Below are 26,478 nucleotides of genomic sequence, written 5' to 3' on the forward strand. Positions count from 1 at the left end.
CCTACCTTATTATTAACGTTCAAGATGTCTTAATAAGAGCTGGATTCTGTGTATTTTGACCTGTCCATAACATTTTATTTTTGTCACTTATTCTGTCCTACATTTGCCTTGCTCTCTTATTACCCAGCCCTGAAATTAAGTCTTATCTAGACAGGTATTCTTAGTGCTTCTAGACATGCTCTATGGACAATGCCTGAAAGTTTTTTATCTGTTATATGTTTCTCTTTGTATGTATGTGTCTTCGTGTGTGTGTGTGTGTGTGTGTGTGTGTGTGTGTGCACGCGCACGCCTATCCTTTCTCCCTTTTTTATCTATATAGGTATCTTTGTAATCTGTTTATAAAAACTTTTAGGCCATTTTGTTTACATCAAATTATGGTTCAACTCTTCAGGGTTCATTTTAGCCTCCTTTTCCTTCTTTGCAACTACTTTTTTCAACAATGAGAGACCTGACTTCCATTTTCTACCATATGTTTACTATTTGCTCAATTCTATGGTATACAGAAAGTAGGTTCAGAATTGTTGATCCATACTACTGTGGAAACCAAACCTAATAACTCAAGTTTAATAATTGCTTTCTTTTTCTCCTTAACTTGAAGCTACAGGGTCAGAGTACTGTATTTTACAGTTACATGGGATTTTATTTTCCCTGTTTTGCATGGTTATTGCTATTTATCTGAAATGCAATTATGTTTAGTTTTATTAGTATAATATGCTATAATTTACTTCCCCTTTCCTGTTTTGTTTATTTAACCCATTTCATTCATTGCTTTAATTTTGTAAAAATGTAACATAGTTCCAAAAATCAAAATTATACAAGTCATACTCAGAGAAATATCACCAGTTCCTCATTCATTTTATCCTAATGCCAACACATTCTCTATATGTAACCAATCTCAGAAGTTTCTGTTCTTTTTACATTTTTTGGAAAAATTGCAGATCTCTGTATTTTTTTAATTTTCCCTATTATACATAAAGCCAGTGTATTATAGGTTTACTTTGTCATATAACCAATTATATCAGCTCACAAAGATCTTTCTTATTCTTTTATAAAGTGGCATATATAGCTGCATATATCCATTATGTGGATATAATAATGTATAGTTAACCAATCTTCTATAGATGGACATTTATTTATTTTTCTTCCAACGTTTTATTTAAATTCCAGTTAGTTAACATAGTGTAATATTAGTTTCAGGTGTAGGATTTAGTGATTCATCACTTACATATAACATCCAGTGCTCATCACACAAACTGCCCTCCTTAATACCCATCACCTGTTTAACCCATCCCTCTGCCTGCCTCACCTCCAGCAAACCTGTTTTTCTTTATAATTTTTTTATAAATACATTTTGATTTCTTTATGTTTATTTATTTTTCAGTGAGAGAGAGTGTGTGTGAATGGGAGAGGGGCAGAGAGAGAGGGAGATACAAAATCCGAAGTAGGCTCCAGGCTTTGAGCTGTCAGCACAGAGCCTGATGTGGGGCTAGAACCCATGAACTGGGAGATCATGACCTGAGCTGAAGTCGGACGCTTAACCGACTGAGCCACCCAGGCACCCCTGTTCTTTATAATTAAAAATCTATTTGGGGCGCCTGGGTGGTTCAGTCGGTTAAGCGTCCGACTTCAGCTCAGGTCATGATCTCACAGTCCGTGAATTCTAGCCCTGCATTGGGCTCTGTGCTGACAGCTCAGAGCCTGGAACCTGCTTTGGATTCTGTGTCTCCCTCTCTCTCTGCCCCTCCCCTGCTCATGCTCTGTCTCTCTTTGTCTCAAAAATAAATAAAAACATTAAAAAAATAATCTGTTTTAAGGTTTGCCTTTCTCTTCCCCCCTTCTGTGTTCATCTGTTTTGTTTCTTCTTCTTTTTTTTTTAATGTTTATTTATTTTTGACAGAGATGGAGAGAGAAGGAGAGAGAGACACAGAGAGAGGTGGAGCCTGAGTGAGGAGGGGCAGAGAGAAAGGGAGAGAAACAGAATCTAAAACAGGCTCAAGGCTCTGAGATGTCAGCACAGGGCCCAGCATGGGGCTGGAACTCATTAACCTCAAGATCATGATGTGAGCTGAAGTCAGATGCTCAAACGACTAAGCCACCCAGGCACCCCCATCTGTTTTGTTACTTAAATTCCACATGTGAGTGAAATTATATGGTATTTGTCTTCCTCTAAGTTATTTCCTTTAGTATAATATACTCTTAACTCCACATTCTTGCAAATGGCAATATTTCATTCTTTTTTTTTTGTGACTGAGAAATATATAAACATTTAGATTTTTACTAATACACTGCAAAAAAGATGTTGTAATGAGTAACTTTAAGAGTATATATTTTCAGGGGCGCCTGGGTGGTGCAGTCGGTTAAGCGTCCGACTTCAGCCAGGTCACGATCTCGCGGTCCGTGAGTTCAAGCCCCTCGTCGGGCTCTGGGCTGATGGCTCAGAGCCTGGAGCCTGTTTCCGATTCTATGTCTCCCTCTTTCTCTGCCCCTCGCCTGTTCATGCTCTGTCTCTCTCTCTGTCCCAAAAATAAATAAACGTTGAAAAAAAATTAAAAAAAAAAAGTATATATTTTCATTTGGTCAATGTGTATCATCAGGTTAAATTACTAAAATTGGGATTGTTAAATCACAAGGGCTAAATATTTACATAGATTGTTAGGTATTTCTGAATTTCCTTTCTTATGAGCTGAGTTTGCATTTCTACTGGCAATTGATAAGAGTACCGTTTCTTCAAAGTTCCTATTAGTTAAATGTTTTCAGACATTTTAATTTCTGCCAATTTGAACGAAAAATATTATCTTAGTGTAGTAGTGATTTACATTTCTCTTACTGTATCTGAGATTAAATATATTTTCATATGTTTAAGGACCATTTGCATATATTTTTGAAATATTTGTTCATGTATTTTGTACATTATTTTATTGGGGTTTATGTATATATATATATTTTCCTCTAATATTTGTGTGGTTTCTTTCAAAGTTATGTCTCTGATCTATTTGAATTTTATTATTTTGTTTTGTGTTTGATATATATTTAAAATTTATCATTTCCCAAATGTTTATACAATTACTATTGTACTATTTATTAAAGAGTCCATCATTGCTATACTTATCTGAAATGGTTCTATTATCATATTAATTATATATATATATTTATTTATATATATATGAGACAGTTTCTAGACTATAAATTTTATTGTACAAAATATCTATGTTTTATGCACCTATATTCCATTGTTTTTTAGTTAAAAAAGTTTTAAAGTCTGTTTTGAAAGTTTTATAGGTTAGCTCTCATAAGTTTTCTGCTCAGTGTTTGTTGATTTAGATTTTCAGTGGGAGTTCAAGATAGTTCTTCTAGATTTGGTTTTAATTTCTTGCTTGCATTGAGGTTTGTGATCTTTACTTTCTACTCTTTATAAATGAACAAGTAGGTTTTACATGAGTTTAATTGTTCTTGTTAGATGTAGTTATTTTGGAGACTGTTTAGAGTGATTTGGATTTAAATGTGACAGTTTTTCTCAGGTTATTAGAAAAACATAAAAGAAGAAAGAAAACTTTTAAATAATATCATAAAAGCCAAGTTTGGCAAAATTAAATATATATATTTATATGTATAATATATAAAATTTATATATATATACACACACATACTATGTATATATGTATATATATATATATGTTTGCAACTATATGAGCTACAAAAAATAACTCAAAACAGATTAAGGATTTAAACATATAAGCTAAAACTATAAATCTCTTAATAGAAAACTTAGCTCTAATCTTCGTGACCTTGGATTAAGAATTGATTTCTTTAGATATGATTCCAAACCACAAGTAACAAGAAATGATAAATTTTTTTAATGTTTATTAATTTTTGAGAGAGAGAGAGAGAGAAAGAGAGAGAGAGAGAGAGAGAGAGAGAGAGAGAGAGAGAGCCTGAGCAGGGGAGGGGCAGAGAGAGGGAGAGACACAGAATCCAAAGCAGGCTTCAGGCTCCGAGCCGTCAGCACAGAGCCTGACACGGGGCTCGAATTCACAAACTGTGAGATCATGATCTGAGCTGAAGTCGGACGCCCAACCAACTGAGCCACCCAGGCGCCCCTCAACAAGAAATGATAAACTGGACTTCCAAATTCAAACTTTTTCTGTGCTTTAGAAGACATGATCAAGAAAGAAAAAAGGCAATTCATGATGGCAAATGATATTTGCAAATTATATTTGATAAGGGTCTAGTATCTATGAAGTATAAAATAATTTTTATAACTCAAAATTAAAAAGACAAATTATATAATTTTAAAATTGGGCAGAAGATTTCAAATAGACATTTCACCAAGGAAGATACCTAGATTATTGATAAATATATCAAAAGCTACCCACCGTTGCTCACTTGTTATTAGGGAAATCTAACTGCAATAATATATCACTTCAGACACACTAAGATGGCTATAATATTAAAAACCTGTAGACAATAACAAGTATTTTTGAGAATGTGGAGAAACTGATACTCTCATACATCGCTGGTAGGAATGTCAAATGGTGCAGCTCCTTTGGAAAAACTGTTGGGCAGTTCTCAAAATAATAAGCTTAGAGTTACCATATAATCCTACAATTCTGCTTCTACATACTTATTCAAGATAATTGAAAACATGCTGTCCCAGTAATTTTATATGAATACTCACAGCAGCATTGGTCTTATAACTGAAAACTGAAAAAAAAACCAATGTCCATCAACAGATGAATATATAAATCATATGTTGTATCCATAGGATGACGTATTCTTCAGTCATAGAAAGGAATGAAATGCTGATAGATGCTACACTACAAATGAATCCCAAAACTTTATGCTAAGTGAGAAAAGCAGACACAAATGGTGCACAGATTAGCAGTTGCCAAGGGCCAGAAGAAGGGATAATGGGGAGTGAATGCTGAGTAAAACATTTTTTGGTGTGAGGAAAATGTTCTGATTATGGTTGCACAAATATTGTGAAAATACTAAATGTTCCAAAATTACTGAAGCCAACTGAATTGTATATTTTTAAAAGGGTGAATTTTATAGTATGTGAATTCTATCCTAATTTTTAAATCTTGGAAATACATATTGAATTATATGGTGTGCGCGTGTGTGTGTATTACCTGCAATCTCTTGATTTACATTTGGAATTAGTTTACCTACATGTGTTGTGAAGTTGTGGAAATTAGTGAGAATTCAAAGTGAAATATAAAGAAAAAGCTTAGAGATTCAAGGTATGGACTTTGGGGAAGGTTCATATCTTTTAGGGAAAAGAAAAGAAGCAAGGAACCTGCCACTGAGAATCCCTAGGTTAAGGATATTAGGAGCATCATAGGTAGACTAGAGTTTTCATTCACTTTCAAATTTACTTTTATTATTATTATTATTTTTAAATGTTTTTATTTTTGAGAGAAAGAGAGTGCACAGTGGAGGGACAGAGAGACAGGGAGTCAGAGGTTCTGAAGTAGGCTCTGCCCTGACAGCAGGGCACCCACTGCGGGGCTCAAACTCATAAACAGTGAGATCTTGCCCTGAGCTGACGTCCAATGCTCAACTGATGGAGCCATCCAGCCGCCCCTCACATTTACTTTTAAAAAGAGTGTAATTTTAAATACAGATGTCAGGGGAGGTGTCACTAGAAATACACATTTGAATAAATTCCTAGAGGTCATGATGGGGGGAGACAGTTGGTTTTGGAAGGAAAGGTATTGGAACAGGGATAGAAATGCTTTGAGGCAGGAGCATGCCTCTAATATAGGAATTTGGAATTAAAAGCAGATTCTGTTTTTACAAACTAGTATTAATGTGAAGAATATTAATTATTCTTTAAAGTACTACTTATACTTCCTATTCCTGCAGTTTGGGATGCGTATATCATCAGATACACCTTTTTCAGTGGACATAATTTTTTGAAGAAATGTGAAGATTACCATATGAAATTTTACATAGAGTCAGGTATGTTTAATTCTCACATAATCAGTTTTTCTAAGAGTTAATGATTGTTGAATGCCTGGGTATTTTTTCATAGGTTTTTCTCATAGGTTTTCTCCCTCAGCATGTTCCTTGTCTGTCGGTCTGTATCTCTCTTCTGAGAGAGGAGTGAAAAGTACTTTGTGTTATAAACCTTGCTCTCTGTGTCTACACTACAGTCATGGTATTTGGATTTATAATTTACCTTGTCATCAAATAATAGGATTACACAATATGATTTAAAAACGAGCATCATTTATATATTTATACTGGAATGTAAGCAGTTCATAATATGTTAATTAAATGTGTTACATTAGTAATTTTATTAATCCAAACAGCATATTTTTGTCTGTGCTTGCATCCTTCATGATTCAGTGTAACTTAATATTAAAAACCATGATAAGAATAGAAGGATAATGCTATTTTCATCCATTATTTCTCCTCTGGTGTTCAATAATAACAACACTAAGCCCCCACAATTGTGACAGCTATAAAAGGATGTGGTTAGCTTATCTCTAGCAAGCTGCAAAGGTAAACATGGTAAAGTAATTTGCTATCATGGAATGGTTTTTAAGTCATTTGCTTTTATATGTAAAATTAATTAAATAAGCAAGATTGAAAGTTGACACGCTGAAGATTTTATTCATTTTGCCTAATGTAGCATATTACTCCTATCTGACAAAGAATACTCAGTTGTAATTTTCCTTTTATTTTCTTCTCTTAAAATATCTAAAAATTTAGTTAACAATATCCAACGTTATATGGAAATGTTCATTTTCCTAGCAATGTGTTTTGTACACAGATCAGATATTTTTGCACAGCATATAAAACACAAGTCTGTCATAACTAAACTGGAAAGATTTTTCTATGATAAAACACACTATGTGCAGTTTGTATTTTTGCAGACGTTTGACAATAAAAATGAATTTAGTTGTAAGACATAAATAGCTTTCATAAGAACCTCAAAGGTGCTCTTGGAGCAAGAGACGAAAAATAATTTTCTTGACAGGTGTTCTAATGATATCTGTACTGGAAAAAATAGTTTATTCATATATCATTATTTTGTCCTGTTTATGATAATAAATACAATTAGCATGGGATATCACAACTAATTATGCAATTTGAAGGAAACATAATTTAGTATTTTTTATTGTGAAAACATTTCGACTGCTTGAGTGCTATTTTGTAGAAAATTTGGGACTTTTGCTGATAAAATGATTAGTTGTTGAAAGCATGTTATGTATTAGCTCATAATAAGGATGAATTTCCCTATAAGAACTATCATATTACCTTATAGATTTATGTGTTTTGTTTTTGATCATTTATAAACATCCTTATGGCTATTTATTCAGGTCCCAACAGCTTAATGAATGGCAATTAATAGATATGTAGAGGGAAACATATGCTTAATTAGTAGAAAAAAATCTAAAAAATAACAAAAAACTTTACAATTACCAGGAGATACTATTTTAGTTAGCTCTTTTTTGTTCAGAGAGCTCTTTTAAATTAGAGAGGCGAGGGGGGGAACTTATTTTACCAGAAAATTGGTATAGAAATCTGAAATTCATTTATATGAGTTTTTAAAATAGTAGGTTTATTTTAAGCATTTAATATCCACCAAAATGGAAAGGTCATATAAGTAAACTTTCGGAGTCCTAGCCTTTTAATAATATCACAGTGCTAATTTTATTTTTAACTTGCTTTGCATTGCCACTAGGTGGAACCAATAAACTTTATAATTTCTATTAATGCATTTTTGTCCTATATGTATATACAGTACTTACAAACTCTTCAACTAAAAATCCTGGAAATAGTTCAACACCTAAACTATTAATTCTATGAATGTGCCCTTAACTGTGAATGGGCATTAAAAATTGTGTAAGAACAACACAGCAATACCATGGGCAAACACTAGTATAAAAACAAACAAAATGTCATCAACAACAAATCTGAGTAGTTTAAATATATCAAGAGAGAATATTCAGTTTTTAAGCAATCAGGAGGAAAGGGGCACCTGGGTGGCTCAGTCAGTTGGTTGTCCGGCTTCTGCTCAGGTCATGATCTCATGGTTTGTGAGTTCGAGCCCCTGCGTTGGGCTCTTTGCTGACAGCTCAGAGCCTGGAGCCCGTTTCGGATTCTGTGTCTCCCTCTTTCGCTGCTCCTCCTCTGCTCGTGCTCTGTCTCTCTGTCTCTCTGTCTCTCTCTCTCTTTCTCTCTCTCTCTCTCTGTCTCTTTCTCTCTCAAAAATAAATAAACATTAAAAACAATCAGGAGGAAAGATAAAACATAATCAGAAACTGTACTAATATATTTGGTGATAAATATTGAATTGTGTCTTGGTAGAAATCTATTAAATGAATCAAAATAGATGTATAGTAATTTTTCAATTGTTGATTTTTATTGGGAACCATTAAATCAGAAATCAAGCCTATTTTAAATGGCTCCATATAAAAATTATTGCTATTGACCAGTAATAATCAACTAATTGGTATTTTGTGCTTGTGTTGATACTGTTTCTCAAATTATTATTTTTTTTTTTTCTGGATCTTTAGACAGGAATAAAAGAGCTGTTAAGAAATAGAAAATACATGGTGATACACATAATAAACTTTTTCTGTCTTCATTTAGAGGGTTGATTTTTTTCTTTTTTTTTTTTCAACGTTTATTTATTTTTTTTGGGACAGAGAGAGACAGAGCATGAACGGGGGAGGGGCAGAGAGAGAGAGACACAGAACCGGAAGCAGGCTCCAGGCTCCGAGCCATCAGCCCAGAGCCCGACGCGGGGCACGAACTCACGGACCGCGAGATTGTGACCTGGCTGAAGTCCGACGCTTAACTGACTGCGCCACCCAGGCGCCCCAAGGGTTGATTTTTTTCAGTACATCCAGATCTTGGCATTGGAAAACCTTATTTATGCTCAGTTAAAAAATTTTAAAAAAAGGAATAAGAGGACTGATAGGATAGTTGTAGAGTAACATTGTTGTACTTTTATAACTTCAATTTGCAAGTCCGGAAATTGAGACTTAAAAAGTTTAGTGGCTTTTCCAAAGACAGCTAGTGTTTAGAGCTAGTTTCCGATCTAAGATACCAGCCCTTAGTCCCTATACAAAGGGTATGGAGTACACAGGGCACATGTAAAACAGTTAACCTTAAAAAACAAGCATAGAACATCAAAAGCCTTGAATGTTGTGTGAAGATGTTTCCTATTGTTGATGGTAATTGTAGCCACTGTAATTAATACGATGGCATATTAAGAGCTTGAAGATTGGAACAGAAGAAAGCCAAGGATATTTGGAAAAAAAATCTGTATTCATTTACTAGGGCTCCATAACAGGGTACCACAAGCTAGATGGCTTAACACAACAGAAATTTGTATCTCACAGTTCTGAAAAATAGAAATCTGCAGTCAACTTGTCAGTAGGGCCATACTCTCATTAAATAAAGTGTTAAGGAACTATTATTCTGTATGCATCTAATGGAAGGATCTGCTAAAAGATGAAGATTTGATAAAATTTGTCAGATGCCACAGATATTTAAGTAAGAGTAGACCTAAAGTCATTCTGTTAAATTTAGCTGAAAGGAAGTTGATGATTTTGACAAAAGTTGTTTTAAAGAGCAGAATAGGTCTAATAGAATTAATTTTTGTTGAATATTATATGGGATATTTTCTCAGGAATCTTGAATTTACATGGAAGACAGTATTGTTGTTGCTTATGATGTGAAAGATGTATGCAAGGTTAAACTATATGGTGAGAAAAAGGAGTAGAGAATGTTTTTGTATATGTTAGCTATTAATGGGAAAACTCATTAAGTGAGGTTCCTGAGATGATAGGAGGACATTTGAGTCAAAACGCAATTCAATTGATTTATCTTTCATAGAGTCTAGAGAATATGAGAAGGATGTTAGCCCGTTCAGATGTTCTAAAGCTATAGTGAACTTTCGTATAATTTATAATGATTGTTTTTTTAGAAGTGAACGGTGAAATCAATTTTTGAATGGCAGTGGATCTTGGAAAGGAGATGATTGAGGAAAGTGTTGAAGGCTTGAATGATTACTGCACAAAATAAAGGAGATGACTAGAGAAATATAGTATGATTGTTTTAAGTGTCCACTGATAGTTAGCTAGTTATTTACAAAGATTACAGTCACACTCAGCAGCACAAATATGGATTGGAAAAGTCACAAAATTAGAATGATGACAGTTTGGGCTTGAGGGTAATTATGTAGCTGATTAGAGTGTTGTGGAAGACAGAAGTAAATAATAAGGGCTGATCAATGGTGAAGAGTATAAGTAATAAGGAAAAAAACAAGAGTAGAATACATAGGCTCCATAGTTAATTTATCCCATGTTGCTCTCTGAATTTTTAAAAAATCAAATTGAAACGTGTATGTGTGCTTTAAGTCAAATATTTTTTAAATAAAATATGCAGATGTATCACAGTGACCTTTTGATTTTGTCTCAAAATGATTACCCAAAGGATTGAATCATTTCTTACCTATAGATTTAGTCTATGAAGATACTGTTTAATTCTGGGTTAAGTGAAAAAAAAAAGTTCGTATTTGGGACCTGTAGCTTTATTAAACGTGTGAGAGAATATGGAAAACATGTTTTCCTTTAAGAAATTATAATATATGAGGAAAATATTGAGTAACATTATTGAATATCTCTGGTTTGAATCAGTAATTACAAATGTATGTCTATAATAGAGACAAGTAATGTTATGTTAGGACTCTCAAAGTTTGTAAAAATACCATGCATCAATCATAATCATAATAATGAGTTAATCCCATGGGTTAATACTGGAAAATTTAATAGGCTTTTGATGCAAAATGTTGTTGATAGTCACAGTGTCTCCAATTCAGCTGAAAGATTTTTCTTTTCCTCCCTTTTTAATGAAAATTTCAGCAAGCTAGAAGGTGACCTCAGCACATAACATCTTATCACTGGAGGTGAAACATCAACTCTTTTAGTGAATTTTGTAGAATAAGAGGTAAACTCATTATTATCAATTGTGACCTACCTCTCCACCTAGAAACCACAGGATTAATTACAAAATCAAGATATCATTTTCAAAGTGGATTGTTCACAGGTCAAAGAGAAAAATGAAGAGGAGATACCTGCAAATGATTAAAAAATAAAATTGAAGAAATGAAAAAGAGCTAAATAAGCTTCATTAACTAGATGAAAATAGAAAGCAGCAAAGCTTAGGCAGATCTTTTTTGGCATGGTATTTATACACCAAGCATTATTTTTAACATTTCAGAACCAGACACAAAATTTAGAACAACCGTCTTCAAATAAAATATTATTTCAGTAAGTCCTGCAGAAGTCAAAGGAAAATAAAACTTTACTCTTTATTTTTTTTTATTCTCAATCTATAAAATGTAAATCCTTTTGGATTAACTTCATTAATTTAAAAGTACATTCTATGAAAAAATGTTGGTATTACACAGTTGAATAAAGCAGAATTATTCCTCTTTGAAGCAGCTATGACTTCTAGTTTAACAAATAGTAGAAAACATAACCTAGCTCAAATAAGGAGTTATTGTGACCTGTACTGAAATTCCAGAGGTATGGCTGGCTTTAGTCCCAAATAGATTAGGATCTGGGTCCATTTCTCTTTAGTTCCTTTGACTGTATTTTCCTCTCTTCTGACTTGACCCCAGACTACTTTGCCTGATGGCAACAAAATGGCTGAGACAGTACTAGGCCTCCTGTCTGCAGAACAACAACCTGAAAGTGAAAATAAATGTCTTCAACACAGCCCCTGTTCTTCATTCTGACTGGTTCATCCTGTACCAGTCAACTATGGTAATGAGGACGGGGATCATGTAGGATATTCCATCCTAAATCAGGAAGGTTCTCACTCGTAGAATAGGGATGGATTCAGTCCCACCAGGCATGTTTTGTCCACTGTAACAGTGGTGAGCAAATAAATGTGGACTGTGAGGCCAGCATAGATACATATTGTGAAATTCTTTCTTGGCCATTTCAAGAAGTAGGGAATTGGCAGTAATGTTCCCGGTGCAGTGGAGAGGGGAAGATCTGCCAAAGTAGCAGGCAGTAGGAAACTATGTTGTCTCTAAAGAATTTAAAAACACTGTTTTAACACTGTTAGGAGTTCAGTGGTATTAATTATACTCCGTGCTGTGCAACCATCATCACTATTTTGAGGGGAACCACCAGGTTTTCCACATTGGCTGTACGATTTCACATTCTTACCAGAAGTGCCTAAGGCACTTTCTTCATGTCTTCACCACACTTATTTTTTTTTCTTTTCTTTTTTTAAATAATAGCCATCCTGATGAGTGTGAGGTGGTATCTCATTATACTTTTGACTTGCATATCTCCAGTGATCAGTGATGTTGAACATCTTCTATGGGCTTCTTAGCCATGTGTACATCTTCTTTGGAGAAATATCTATTCAAGTCGTTGTCCATTTTGAATTGAAGTGTTTATGTTATTGTTGCTTAGTTCCCTATACATTTTGGTTATTAGTCACTTGACAGATACATGATTTTCAAATACTGGCTCTTATTTTGTGTGTTTTTATTTACTCTTTTGATAGTGTCTTTTGAGGCACAAAATTTAAAATTTTCATTCTGTCTAGTTTGTCTATTTTTATTTTTTTGCTTGTGCCTTTGGTGTCAGTTCCAAAAAATTATGGCTGAATTGTTGTGAAGCTTTTGCTCTACGTTTTCTTGTAAGAATTTTATAGTTTTAGATATTATAAATGTAGGTATTTGATTGATTTTGAGTTAATTTTTTTTTATAGTGTTAAAAGTAAGGGCCTAGCATCGTTCTTTAGCAAGTAGATATCCAGTTTTCCCAGGACCATTTCTTGAAAACAACAGTCCTGTCCCAACTGAATGGTCTTGGCACTTTTATCAAAAATTATTTGATCATATATGCAAGGGTTTATTTTGGGGCTCTCTGTATTCTTTTCCATTGATATATACACTGTCTTTATGCCAGCACCACAGTGTTTTGATTACTTTAGCTTTGTGGTATATTTTGAAATCAGAAACCATGAGTTCTCTAGGTTTTTTCTTTTTAGAGATTGCTTTGGCTATTTTGGGTCCCTTTAGAAGCCATATGAATGTTGAGATAAGTTTTTCTATTTTTGCAAAACAAATTAAGATTTTGATAGGAATTGCATTGAATCTGTAGATCACTTTTGGGTAGTATTAACATCTGTACAATACTAAGTTTTCCAATCAATGAAAATGGGATGTATTTCTTTATATTTATGTGGTTTTTCAATTCTTCCATTAGTGTTTTATAGCTTTTATTTTATAAATATTTCACTTCCTTAGTGAAGATAATTCCTAAGTATTTTTTTTCTTATTGGTAAATATTGTAAGTGGAATTGTTTTGTAATTTTATTTTTAGGTTCATTGTTAGTGGATAAATGCAACTGATAATTTATGGGTTGACTTTGTATCCTGCTAATTTGCTAAATTTACTATTAGTTCTGACAGGGTTTTTGGTGGATTTTTTTTTAGGATTTTCTACAAATAAGATAGTATCATCTGCAAAAAGAGATAATTTTACTTCTTCTTTTCTAATTTAGTTTAATTTCTTTTTCTTGAATATCTACTCTGGCTAGAATTTCCTGTGGTATGTTGAATAAAAGTGGTAAGGGTAGGAATCCTTGCCTTTTTCCTGACTTCAAAGAAAAAGCTCTTAGTTTTCACCACTGACCATGATGTTTGCTGTGGGTTTTTTCATATATGGCTTTTATTATGTTGAGGCGGTTTCCTTCCATTCCTAGTTTGATGAGTGTTTTTATCATACAAAGGTATGGGGTTTTATTCAGTATTTTTTTCTGAATTTATTGAGATGATCATGTGATTTCCATCTTTTATTTTGTTAATGAGGCATAGCACATTAGTTGAAATGACCGATGTTTGGTATAAAGTTTGGTATAATTCACCACTGAAACCATCATACCCAGTACATTTTTTCAGGGGATTTTTGATTACTGATTCAATTTCCTTATTAGTTGTGGATCTTTTCAGATTTTTCTACTTTGTTATTTAGTCTTGGTAGGCTTTGTGTTTTGGGGAATTTATCCAATTCATCTAGGTTATCCAATTTCTTGTCATACAAATGTTCGTAGTATTCTTTTATAATCTTTTTTTTTATTTCTGTAGAGTTGTTGGTAATGTTCCCACTTTCATTTCTGAATTGAGTAATTTAAGTCTTTTCTCTTTTTTTAGTCAATCTAGCTAAAAGTTTGTCAATTTTGTGGCTCTTTTCAAAGAACCAACATTTGGTTTCATTGATTTTCTTCATTGTTTTTTATTCTCTATTTTATTTATCTGTGATCTAATCTTTATTATTTCTTTCCTTCTGTTAACTTAAGGTTAATTTGTTCTCTTTCTAGCTCATTGAGTTATAAAGTTATTTTGTTGATTTGAAATGTTTATTGTTTTAAAATATAAGTGTTTATTGCTATAAATTTCCCCCTTTTTCTTTGTCCCATAAGTTTTGGTATGTCCTGTTTTAATTTTCACTAGTCTCTAAATACTTCCTAATTCCCTTTGTGATATCTTTTTGGATCTATTGGTTTTAAAGAGTGTGATGTGTAATTTCCAAATATTTGTGAATTGTTCAGTTTCTCTTCTGTTAATATATTACTGACTTCATCCCGCTGTGGTCAGAGAAGATACTTTTTCTGATATCTGTCTTTTATAAGCTATTGAGAATTACTTTGTGTCCGTTTGTATGATATATCCTGGAAAATGTCCCATGTGCAGTTGAGAATAATGTGTATCTGTTTTTGTGTATAGTGTTCTTTATATGCCTATTAGATATGGTTGGTTTATTGTCTTGGTTTTGTTATTTATATCTTTATCTTCTGTCTGGTCATTCTACCCATTATGGTAAATATAATATTGAAGTCTCCAACTGTTGTTGTAGAATTGTTTATTTCTCCCTTCAATTCTGTGATGTTTTGTGTATATATATATATATATGTATATATGTATGTGTGTGTGTGTGTTTGTGTGTGTGTGTGTGTGTGTGTCTCAATGGTCATCATTAGGTGTATAAGTATTTATTTATTTATTAAATTTTTTTATTAATGTTTATTTATTTTTGAGAGAGAGACAGAGTGTGAGCAGGGGAGGGGTAGAGAGAGAGGGAGACATAGAATCTGAAACAAGCTCCAGGCTCTGAGCTGTCAGCACAGAACCTGGTGCGGGGCTTCAGCCCCACGAACTGTGAGATCATGACCTGAGCTGAAGTTGGACACTTAACCGACTGAGCCACCCAGGTGTACTAGATATATAAATATTTATAATTGTTATGTCTTTCTGTATTGAACCTTTTATTAACATATAATGTCCTTTTTGTCCCTCATAACCTTTATTTAAAATTTGAAATATATTTTGTTTGATATTAGTATAGCTACCTCTCTTCTCTTTTGGTTACTATTTGCATGGGATATCTTTTTCATGCACTTGGTTCTAAAGTGAGTCTCTTGTACACATAATATACTTGGATCATGTATTTTTATCCATTCTGCTAGTGTCAGACTTTTGATTAGAGAGTTTAATCCATTCACACTTAAAAGTAATTACTGATTTTTATTTTGTCAAAATTACTTTTGTCATTTTTCTGTTTTCTAACTGCCTTACAGCTTTTTTTCTCTTGTTTCCTGTATTATTTTCTTCTTTTTTATTTAGTTGTTTTTTTTTTTTCTGAAGTGGAATGTTTAAATTCCTTTCTCATTTTCTTTTGTCTATATGCTATAGCTATTTTATTTGTAGTTACCATGGATATTATGCCTAACATTTAAAAATTACCACACTGATCCCCAATATTTGGAGAAGAGAGTCCTTTTTTGCTCTTTGTGGCTCCCACAAGCTATGTGCAAGGAACTCCAGGGACACTTGTACAGCTGCCTGCCTTGTATCTAGGAGTGGAGTATGAATAGTTGTTACTGTGCATAGAGTTGAGATTGACTGAAATTAACCACAAATTACTTTCTAAGCCTTTCCCTGGAGTTAGAAGCCTTCAGTAGACTCCAGAGTTCCATAATAGTTACATCAGCTAGGTTCTGACAGTGCAATTGTTGTCTAGGTGTGGAGACAGATCACTGGTTCTTCTTATTCTGGCATCTTCCCACAATAAATATTATTTTGATGAAAGAGTGACTTATCATACAAAGAGCAACTTCCAAAATGTGAAGGACTCAGGAACCCAATCTACCAATAACTTTAAGTGTTCCATTAGGGACTTCAGAATTAAGTAATTTGAATCTCTCTTCCTGTGCCTTAACCAAGTTATTCCTACAAAGTACCCCAAATATGATAAAGCAGGTTTGCATTTCCCAGTGGTATTTAAAAAAAACTTTCAAACTCTCATTGTGTGGAGATGTTAAAAATAAATAAATAAATAAATAAGTTGCTGGAAAACCACATCTAATAAGGCAAACTAGATTCTGATTTTCTTGCAAATTCCTTCTATTAGTTGAAGGTTACTATGAAATGACCTGAACAGTTTTGTTAGAACATTAAATTACAATAATATAAATATATCCAACAGGGAAAGACAGGAAATATTTTCTTTAACAAAATCAGAAGACCTCTTAGTTTACAGTAAGTACATCATATAAATTTAACCTAATGATTATATTTTTATTGTTTCACTCCAGTTGTTTCCTACTTTCAGAGAGAAGTAACACAAATTGAAAAGAATAGTTTTTATTTTAATAAATTAAAGTTATTTTAATTAGTTCAACAGTCATTTTCATTATTTTGTAATGAAAACTTTTATAGTCCATTTGCTTAATATTATAGTGGTACATATGTTTGCTTATTTGAAGTTGTTAACTCAGGGATTAATGTTAATATTCTATTGTCCAAACAAGGTAATGATAATATCGATATTTGCTAATTACCATAAGTAATTGATGCATAAATTTAGTATCACTTGCAATTCTTAGGTATTCATAAACCTCTCATTTGTACTAATAGCACAGTTGTTTTGAAGTTCTGATGACTTAGAAAGCAATACATGGATAATTATGTATAGACTACAGCTACATTTGTAAAGATTTTATGATAATGAGATGTAACAATATATTTCCCAAATGAAATCACTTCAATTTGAATCATATTACATATTATTATTTTCAGTGTTAATGCGTTTATACTCTATCATTTTATCTGTATATAGAAATAGATGAACAAGAACAATATCAAGGTGAATTACATTATTATCCCATTCTCTAATAAGGTCCTATTCAATACTGAAAAAATAGAGTAGAATTTGTATTTTGGAGCTGTTTTTATAATTTTATGTTTTTATACATGCTGCTGATCCAGTTAAAATCTAGAAAATGTTCCCTTCAAAAGAAATCCAATGCTTTGTGATTGGATTTAAAATAAATTTTTATAAGATTTCTTGAGTAGTATATTTTAAACATAATTTTAGTATAATTATTGTTTTACAACGCTAGAAATACTTTAAACTTTGTTATTTAGCTTATGGTATGCCCCAAACAAAATGTATCTTTAAAATGTTTATTTATAATACCACATTAACCATACTAAAATGCAAGTATTATGAATCTATACATAATCATTGTCATGTATTTTTATAGGAGACTAGTTTGAGTTACTATAAGCATCCCTCTGACAAAAAGGAAACACATGAAACTACATGTTGAAATTAAAAGCTAAAGCAAGTAATCGAGAAATGACAGATTCTAAATTTTACTTCATATTTTTATTTAAACTTAAATTCAGCCTTCTGAAATCAGTGATATTAATATGTCTGAATCAAGCCAGTGTTGATGTTAAAGTATAATATGTGTGGATTAATGATAGTAAAATATATCACAATCTTATTGTAAATGTTTATTATTATTCTAAAGCCAAGTAATTTAAAAAGCCATAATTTTTGGACAGAAGTAAACAGTTTTACTTTTTTCAATCCTGATTGACTTTATTAGTAAAATGTCATATTAGTTTTTATTTTAGCTATTTTCTTTTTTAATATTTATTTGTTTTGAGAAGACAGCATGCACAAGCAGGACAGAAAGACAGGGAGAGAGAGAATCCCAAGCAAGCTCCAGGCTATTAGCTGCGTGCTCAACACAGGGCTCAAACTCATGAACCCTGAGGTCATGACCTGAGCCAAAATCAAGAGTCACACACTTAACTGACTGAGCCACTCAGTCGCCCCTAAAATGTCCATATTATTAAACTTTACGTATTTTTCCAAAATGTGATTAGACTGAATGAAACTTTCAAAATACAAAGTTACATTGGAGGCTCCTGGGTGGCTCCGTCGATTAAGCGGCCGATTTGGCTCAGGTCATGATCTCACGGTTCATGGGTTTGAGCCCCACATCAGGTTCTGTGCTGACAGCTCAGAGCCTGGAGCCTGTTTCAGATTCCGTGTCTTCCTCTTTCTCTGCCCCTCCCCCACTAGCGCTCTGTCTCTCTCTCTCAAAAATAAATAAACAATAAAAAAATTAAAAAAATAGTTATAGATTAATTTTGATATTAATTATTCACAAACATTTTAACAAAGCATGAATTAAAATTCACTAGTTTTTTTTGAGAAAAAAGTTAAGAATGTTATATACATAAAGCCTTATGTTTTTTGTAATTTTAAAAACATTAAGATACATATTGAATTTTATAAGAGTATATTATTTTAAATTCATTTTATGACATATTTCAAAAATAAGCTCTATTTATACAGTTGAGTCAGAAATTATGTTATTTCATTATATTTTCCATTTTAAAATATATGGTAGTGGAAAATTATTCATGACACAAAGTCAAAAATGTAACAGAAAAAGGAACATAACAGCAAGTGAAAGAGCCAAAATATCGTTTATAAATAACTTCTCTTAAAATTTGTCATTTGATACTAGACATATCAATTGTTGTAAATAATTCTGGATGATTATTTGCTGTCATTTTTGCAAGGATCTCTGCATAGCAATTTGCTGGTATTTGTTACGCAACTTTCATATGCATACCAATTAACTACAAAAATGAAACTAATTAAAATTTTCTGGAATCTGATGATAATTAAAACACTTTTGTTTTGTGCATTTGCAAATTCTGTCTTCTTTCATCATAACAAAATTATTGGTAGTTAGGTATTGCTAGTCTAATTTGTCAAATAATGCTTAGAGTTTATAAATATATGCCATATATTATAAAAGAATAGCTAGGATTTAAAACCACGGCTTTGAATGATAAAATGTATGTCTCTCCCAATGAGTAGATTATTCTTTAAGATTTTCACGTAGGTTATTTCCCAGGATGTAATCTTTGAGAACAAAACATAAAAGGAACGGAAAATATATTGACAAAATTTTCAAAATACAGTAATCTGTGTACATTAGAGACTCCTATAAATCAGCATAAAAGAAACACATGAAATCCAGTGTAAAGTTGATTAAAAGATTTTCATAGTCTCTTTGTTGGGAGAACATTCCACATGGCATATCTACATATATCAGTTTTTGTTTTGGACTATCTATTTACATGTATTTATATGGTCAACAGCTTAGAGTTTTGCCTATTTTAACCTAAATGAGTAGAATAATTACTTTTTTGTTTTTGTTGTTAGAGAGTGAGGAAGGGCAGAAGGAGAGAGGGAGAGAGGGGGAGAGAGAGAGAGAGAGAGAGAAAGAGAGAGAGAGAGGAAGAGAGAAAGAGAGCTCCCAAGCAAGCTCCACGCTTAGCATGGAGCCCCATGTGAAGCTCCATCCCATGATGCTGGGATCATGACCTGAACTGAAATCAAGAGTTAGACCCTCAACTGTGACTGAGCCACCCAGGCACCCCTAGAATAATGAATTAATGTTCTCTTGTACACCTTAACATTAGCAAAATGTTTCATCTTATTTTGCTTATAATTTATTTTTTCCCATACATTTATAATATTCTTTTGTTTCATCACAACATAATTTCCTTCTCTTTTTTGAAGGGCAATTAAGGTATTATCTGTCTCAGGGTGCAGAGAGTATATTTGTTTCCTAGAAAGATGCATTCTTCTCAGGCAAAGGCAGTGTAGTTTTGCTAGAAGTACTCTACAAAAACTTGAGTTCCTCAGCTGTGTCACAAAACCATTAGTCTATCTAGGCCAATCTCTAAACTGCCTTGAAAGTACCTGAGGAACAAAAGCAACAGAAGACAACATGAAGCCTACGCTGTCTGCTGTGCTATGAATAATAAAGTCATTTTGATCTGACCCATGGATCCTTTGTCATCTGCCAGCATCTCTGACTGTATCAGTCTAATTTGTTAGCTTATAATATAAGCAGAGTAAAATTTCAAATATGTCACAGTTCTAGACACATTTTGCTTAAAACTAAAATCTGAATTGGGGTACCTGGGTGACTCAGTCGGTTAAGTGTCCCAACTCTTGATTTTGGCTTTGGTCATGATCATGGTCCATGGGATCGAGCCCCTCATTGGGTTCTGTGCTGACATTGTGGAGCCTGCTTGGGATTCTGTCTCCCTCTGTCTGCCCTCACCCACTCAGTCTCTCTCTTTCTCAAAATGGATGAATAACTTAAAAAAGAAAACAATCTTTTAAAAATAAGTAAGTAAAGTCTAAATAGCCAATATATATGTACAATGATGAACAAAAAGATAATGTTATAAGCAAAATATGAAGAATCATGCACTTACTGTTGAGTACAAAAGGATATCTCAGGAGAGTATTAGTTTATTGATATATTCATTTTGAGTTAAAATGTGTAAAACTAAACTAAAACATTCTGTAATGTATGTATGGTTTATAATCTATTGAGAAAGAAAATCTGAATCACTTAAAGAATGTAGTTACAATATTGTGTGATATTGGGAAGAGTGCAGATAGAGCGGTTATTTATCTGCAGTGTGAGAGAAGAATCTGGTTTGGGTATAAGAATTGTCAACATACATGTAGCATTTAATTCCTTGATACTGAATGCCATTACCAACAGAGAGTATATATGGCAATGACCAAGGACTGATCCCCAGAATTTTTCAACAGTAATCATCAAGGCAAAGAGAGAGTACCATTAAATAATTTTGGCAAGGAGTGATAGGTATGGTACAGGGAAAATCAGCAGACTAGGGTGTCCCAGAAGACAATTGCAAAATTTTATCAAGGAGCAGAAAGTGCTACTCTTCATCAGATGTCACTGAGTACTTGAGTAAAATGAGAACTAAATATAATACATAAAATATAGTCTAAAATACAAGTATTTTGTATAGTAACATGGAGTTCAGATGACCATGACAAGTGCCATTTTTGTGGAGTGCTGAGAGTGAATGTCAGATTTAGCAGAAGATAGGAGAACAACAAACAAGAACAAGAATGGAAAGAAATTTGAGCAGCTCTAACAAAATATTTGGAGAATAGCTGTCAGGAGAACAGGTTCAAGAGAATTTACTTCATGGAAAAATGTCAGCATGTATTTATACTGAAGAAAGTGCTAGAGTAGAGATCAAAGAAACATCTAATGTTGAGAATGATGTCATCAAAAATGGTGGAATAAGTACCTCCAAAAACTTTCCCCATAGAAGTACCGTATAAACCTACTAAAGTTTTCACAATCAAGTTTTTCAGAAAACTGGAAATCAACCAACAACTTGAAATGAAGTCAAATGAAGACTACATTTGAAAAATAAAGGAAGAAAAAATACATAAGACACATAGAATACAAGTAGCACAATGAGAAATAAATCCTACATTAACAACAGCATTACACATGAATTGATTAAACACTCCAGTTAAAAGCAGACATTGGCAAAATGGATGAGAAAATATGATCCAACTATATACTGTCTACAGGATACACAATTGGGATTTAAAGGCACAAAGTTTGAAAGTAAGAGATTAGGTAAAGAACTATTATGCAAATAGTAACCAAAAAAAAAAAAAAACTGGAAATGTAAAAACATGAAGTCACTAGACTATAAGAAAACCTTTGTTACTATAGACAAAGAAAGACATAAAAGCATCAGTCCATCAATAAGATATAATAGTTCTAAGCATTATGTATACCTAACAACAGAGCCCCCAAATATGAAACAAAACCTGAGAGAATTAAAGAGAAAAGTAGATAGTTCAACAATATAAATTAGTGACTTCAATACCATGCTTTCAATAATGGATATAATAAGTAGGCAAAAGAAAACAAAAAGAAATGATATCTGAACAATACTATATAGCAAACTGGACCTCACAGAAGTCTATAGAACATTCCAGCCAACAAGTGTAGAATATATATTCTTTCTGAACTACACATAGAATATTTTCCAGAGTAGACTGTATGTTAGACTATAAAACTCTCAAAGAATATAAGGATTGAAGTAATTAAAAAAAATATGTTCTTTAGCCACAATAGAATGAAATTGAAAGTCAGTAAAAGAAGTAAATTGGGGAAATTCACAAACATCTAGAAATTTTTTAAATAAAAACCATTGAGTCAAATACTCAGAAGAAAATACTTTGAAATAAATGAAGGAATGAAGATAAAAACACAACATACAAAAACTTACGGAATGTAGTGGAATCAGTGCTTAGAGGAAAATTTTTAGTTTTAAATGTCTCTAGAAACAGAGAGGGAAAGATCTCAGAACAATCTAATTTTTTACCTTAACATATTGGAAAAAGAAGAGCAAACTAAACCTAAAGTAAAAAGAATGAAATAGATGAGACATAAAAATACGAATAAAATAGAGAAAATCAACCAGCTCAAATATTGATTCTTTGAAATAAATCAAAAATAAAGCAATGGTTTAATCATCTAATTAAAGTGATATTGACTAAAATTGTTTCTCTTCTCAATTGATTCCTTACTGCCTAGAATTGCCTAATACATAATATGCATTAAATATGTTACCTTTCTAAGTTAATAGTTTTTAATAAAGCTAAATGCCTAGTAATAGATTGCAAAAATAGCCTCAATTCTTTATTTTTTTCTCCCTCCCACATCATTTGCCATATAAACTTCTACATTTTCATTCTGATCCTATGTTTAGCCATGTGACTTTTTTGGCCTGTGAAATGTTGGTAAACAGAACATAAGCAGAGGACTAATAGACTTTAACACCTGATTAGGCTTACTCTCACTTCTTTTAATCAGGGATTTCTGTGAGAATGTCCCTAGGCTAGCCTGGTGGAGAATGAAAAACATGTGAAGAACAGACATGTGGTCCAGGTGGTCTCAGCCAAAGCCATCTGAGATTATATCATAAATAGCTCGCTGATAGCATGTGAGTGAGCTTGACCAGGAGCAACAGAGGTGTTTTGACAACCATCCTAGATATGAAAGCAGTAGATTCTTACTATTATATGATGCTGGGTTTGCTGTGTTAACGTATGTTATAAAATATATGTTATATAATATATCTAACATAATTACATATGTAATATTTCTAGAATATCAGAGATATTAAGATTGCAGATAGAATTAAGGTTGCTAATCACCTGACCTTGGTATGGGGAGATTAACTTGGATTTCACATGGGCCCAATGTATTCAAGAGTCTTTATTAAATGAAAAGAGGGAGGCAAAAAAGTCAGTGTCCATATCAGTGTGGTGCAATGTGAGAAAGACTCACTCTGTCATTGCTTACTTTAAAGGTGAAAGGGGATCACAAACCAAGGAATACAGGTGGTCTGCAGAAGTTAAAGCAAGTCTAAAGTTTCCAGAAAGGCATACATCCCTGCCAGCATCTTGATTGTAGCTCAGTGAGATCATTTTGGATTTCTGACTACCAGAATTGTAAATAATAAATTTGTGTTGTTTTAAGTCAATAAGTATGTGGTAATTTGTATAGCAGCAATAAGAAACTAATACACATATGAATATTGTGTAGGATGTGTATGTATATAATTTAATGTTATTGTAATGGTGTATTCTGTGTATTATTATAATAATTCACACCATAGGACAGTTATTTCCATTTAATAGAATATAATTAGGTATGGACAATGAATAGAATTAGGTATGGACATTAAAAGTGATATCGCTTCCATATTAAACCAAGATCTGTTTGAATTCAAATCCTGGGATTTCAATTAGTGCATGAAACTGTTGCTATTATGCCATTTACCCAAATGTTATCTATTTTCTCCAATGTAGTCCCACAATATTTAATACTTTATATTTCAAAATGTTAAATTATGTGGTTAAATCAGCTAATATACTTCATGAAAGAAATAATTTCTAATGTTAGAGATTTACCTTTTACAAAACTATTCACATGATATTATATTTTCAATGACTCACCCTAGAACTACTAATAGTAGTCATTGTAAAAGCACAGACCATCTTCTTCAGAGAAAAATATTCATATATACAGCCCTAATTTTATTGCTAGATGTGTAAAGCAGTTGAATAAATTCCAGGTGTCTAGTAAGCTGTACTTTTTAAAAGGCATTATTTCAACAGAGGTGAACGTTAACATATCTGAAAAATATTTTTCTGGCTATTCCATTTGTTCAGATGGCAGTAGATTACTCAAGGTTGAATCCAAAATAAGTCTATTAAATGAGTTTTTTTTTTAAGAAATAAATCATTAGATCCTAAGTTGGAAAGAACGTAAATATTCTATAACAAGTGTTTTCAGATATGATTAGTTTTCAGTGGTTGGTCTGTCTCAGTCATTTGGTAACACAGATCAGTTAAACACTTTATTAACTTATGATTCTTTTTTTTGTTGTTGTTATTCTCACAAGATTCCATGCTATACTGATGACATAAGGAAACTATTTCTATTTTGAGTGAGAAATGGGAGCTTGCAAATCAAGAGATTAGAGGGTAACTGTTATGGGCCAAGCTGTTGCTTGGAAGAAAAGTAAAGAAATTTAAAATAATAAGAGTTAATTTATATGCCACTGGATTAAGGTAGTTTTGTGCCAAACATGTTGAACCCCCTTCAGAAATCATCAGGAATGGTTTATATACCATGACCATTTTTAGGGTATCATGTTGACCCACTTTGAGCTTTAAATATTTTGCAGGATGTTTTAAAATAATAAAACATTTAGGGGCGCCTGGGTGGCTCAGTCGGTTAAGCGTCTGACTTCAGCTCAGGTCAAGATCTCGTGGTCCGTGAGTTCGAGCCCTGCGTCGGGCTCTGGGCTGATGGCTCAGAGCCTGGAGCCTGCTTCCGATTCTGTGTCTCCCTCTCTCTCTGCCCCCCCCCCCCTCGTTCATGCTCTGTATCTCTCTCTCTGTCTCAAAAATAAATAAACGTTAAAAAAAATTAAAAAAATTATAAAACATTTATAGAGTGTAACATTTCATAAAAATATTAAAAATAATTTGTATGTGTAATAATTATTATGCTAGTATCATAATTTTTCATAGATTTTTTTAAAAACATGGTATTACTCTCTTAGTTTAACTGCACTTCAGGGTTGTGCAACTATACATTAGAACTCTATACTTCCCTACCTATATTTTCTGATGTACTTGCAGACAAAATTTTCTGTGTCCTACATAACATACATTATTCTACTGGTCCTAGTCATGAGCTTCATGGTTTTATTGCACTGTATATCACTTTATACAATCTGGTCTGTAAAAGGGTACCCCTAACGTACCTATCGCAGTATGTATTCTTAGTTGTAGCCAGAATGAACAGAAAACACTGGTCAAAATCTGTCAGTTTACTAACAGGAGATGTGTTCATAGATAACCAGTGTGCTGACACACACATGCAGACTTATTGGTATTATTGAGGTTAAGAAGCTGAAAAAGGGAATATGTGAATTTACATACATACACATGCATGCACACGCACACATACACACACATACACATACTTTTTTTTTTTGGTCTGAGTTTCTTAATCTATAAAGTATTAATCTTCCTGCAAAAATATACTAAACATTAACTGTACGTAAGGCATATAGAATAATTGATTAACTTATGGCACATAATGAATTCTCAGTAAATGAAATCATTACTGTTTGTTATTATTATTGCTATTTATTATAAAAGACAATTGAGAAACTTATTTAGGTTTATATTTCCTAGTCTTCCATAGTATTTGAATTTCTTTTTTTTTGGAGCTATCATTTGCCCTCTACATTGTTCCTACTCCATAAGGAAAAGAAAAAAGAGAAAGCAAGATTTGATGTCATCAGTATTGAAGTAATTGTTGCTCAGGCAAAAGAAATGGATAATTATATAGGAAAAAATGGTAGATAAAATTGGTAAATAAAAGTAAATAAAAGCATGGGCCCTACACTCAGACCTGGATTCACAATATAGTACTGCCATATCCAACAATATTACTTTGTTCCTGTTATTTGCATTTCATGATTCTAAGTATCCTTTTCTGTAAGGTAAAGAAAAAAAACCTCTACAGAATTATTAAGTATTTAATGAAAAAGTAAATGTGATGTTCATTGTGTATATAATGTTCATTACTTCGTTAAGGACCAATACATGTTAGTTGTTACAATTATTATAATTATTGCTATTTTATCTATGGCCACTACTTTAAGAGTCT

General features: G+C 32.6%; 1 long non-coding RNA gene across 2 annotated transcripts in view; it reads left to right on the plus strand.

The window, feature by feature from the left end:
• Window positions 1-26,478, plus strand: part of LOC123384391 — a 547,325-nt gene that overhangs the window by 44,335 nt on the left and 476,512 nt on the right. For both annotated transcript variants that reach the window (XR_006595426.1, XR_006595432.1), the window contains exon 2: window positions 5,866-5,961. This is a non-coding gene — a long non-coding RNA (uncharacterized LOC123384391). The remainder of the gene's footprint in view (window positions 1-5,865; window positions 5,962-26,478) is intronic.

Source organism: Felis catus, chromosome A1 (genome assembly GCF_018350175.1).
Source record: "Felis catus isolate Fca126 chromosome A1, F.catus_Fca126_mat1.0, whole genome shotgun sequence".
Taxonomy (NCBI): Eukaryota; Metazoa; Chordata; class Mammalia; order Carnivora; family Felidae; genus Felis; species Felis catus.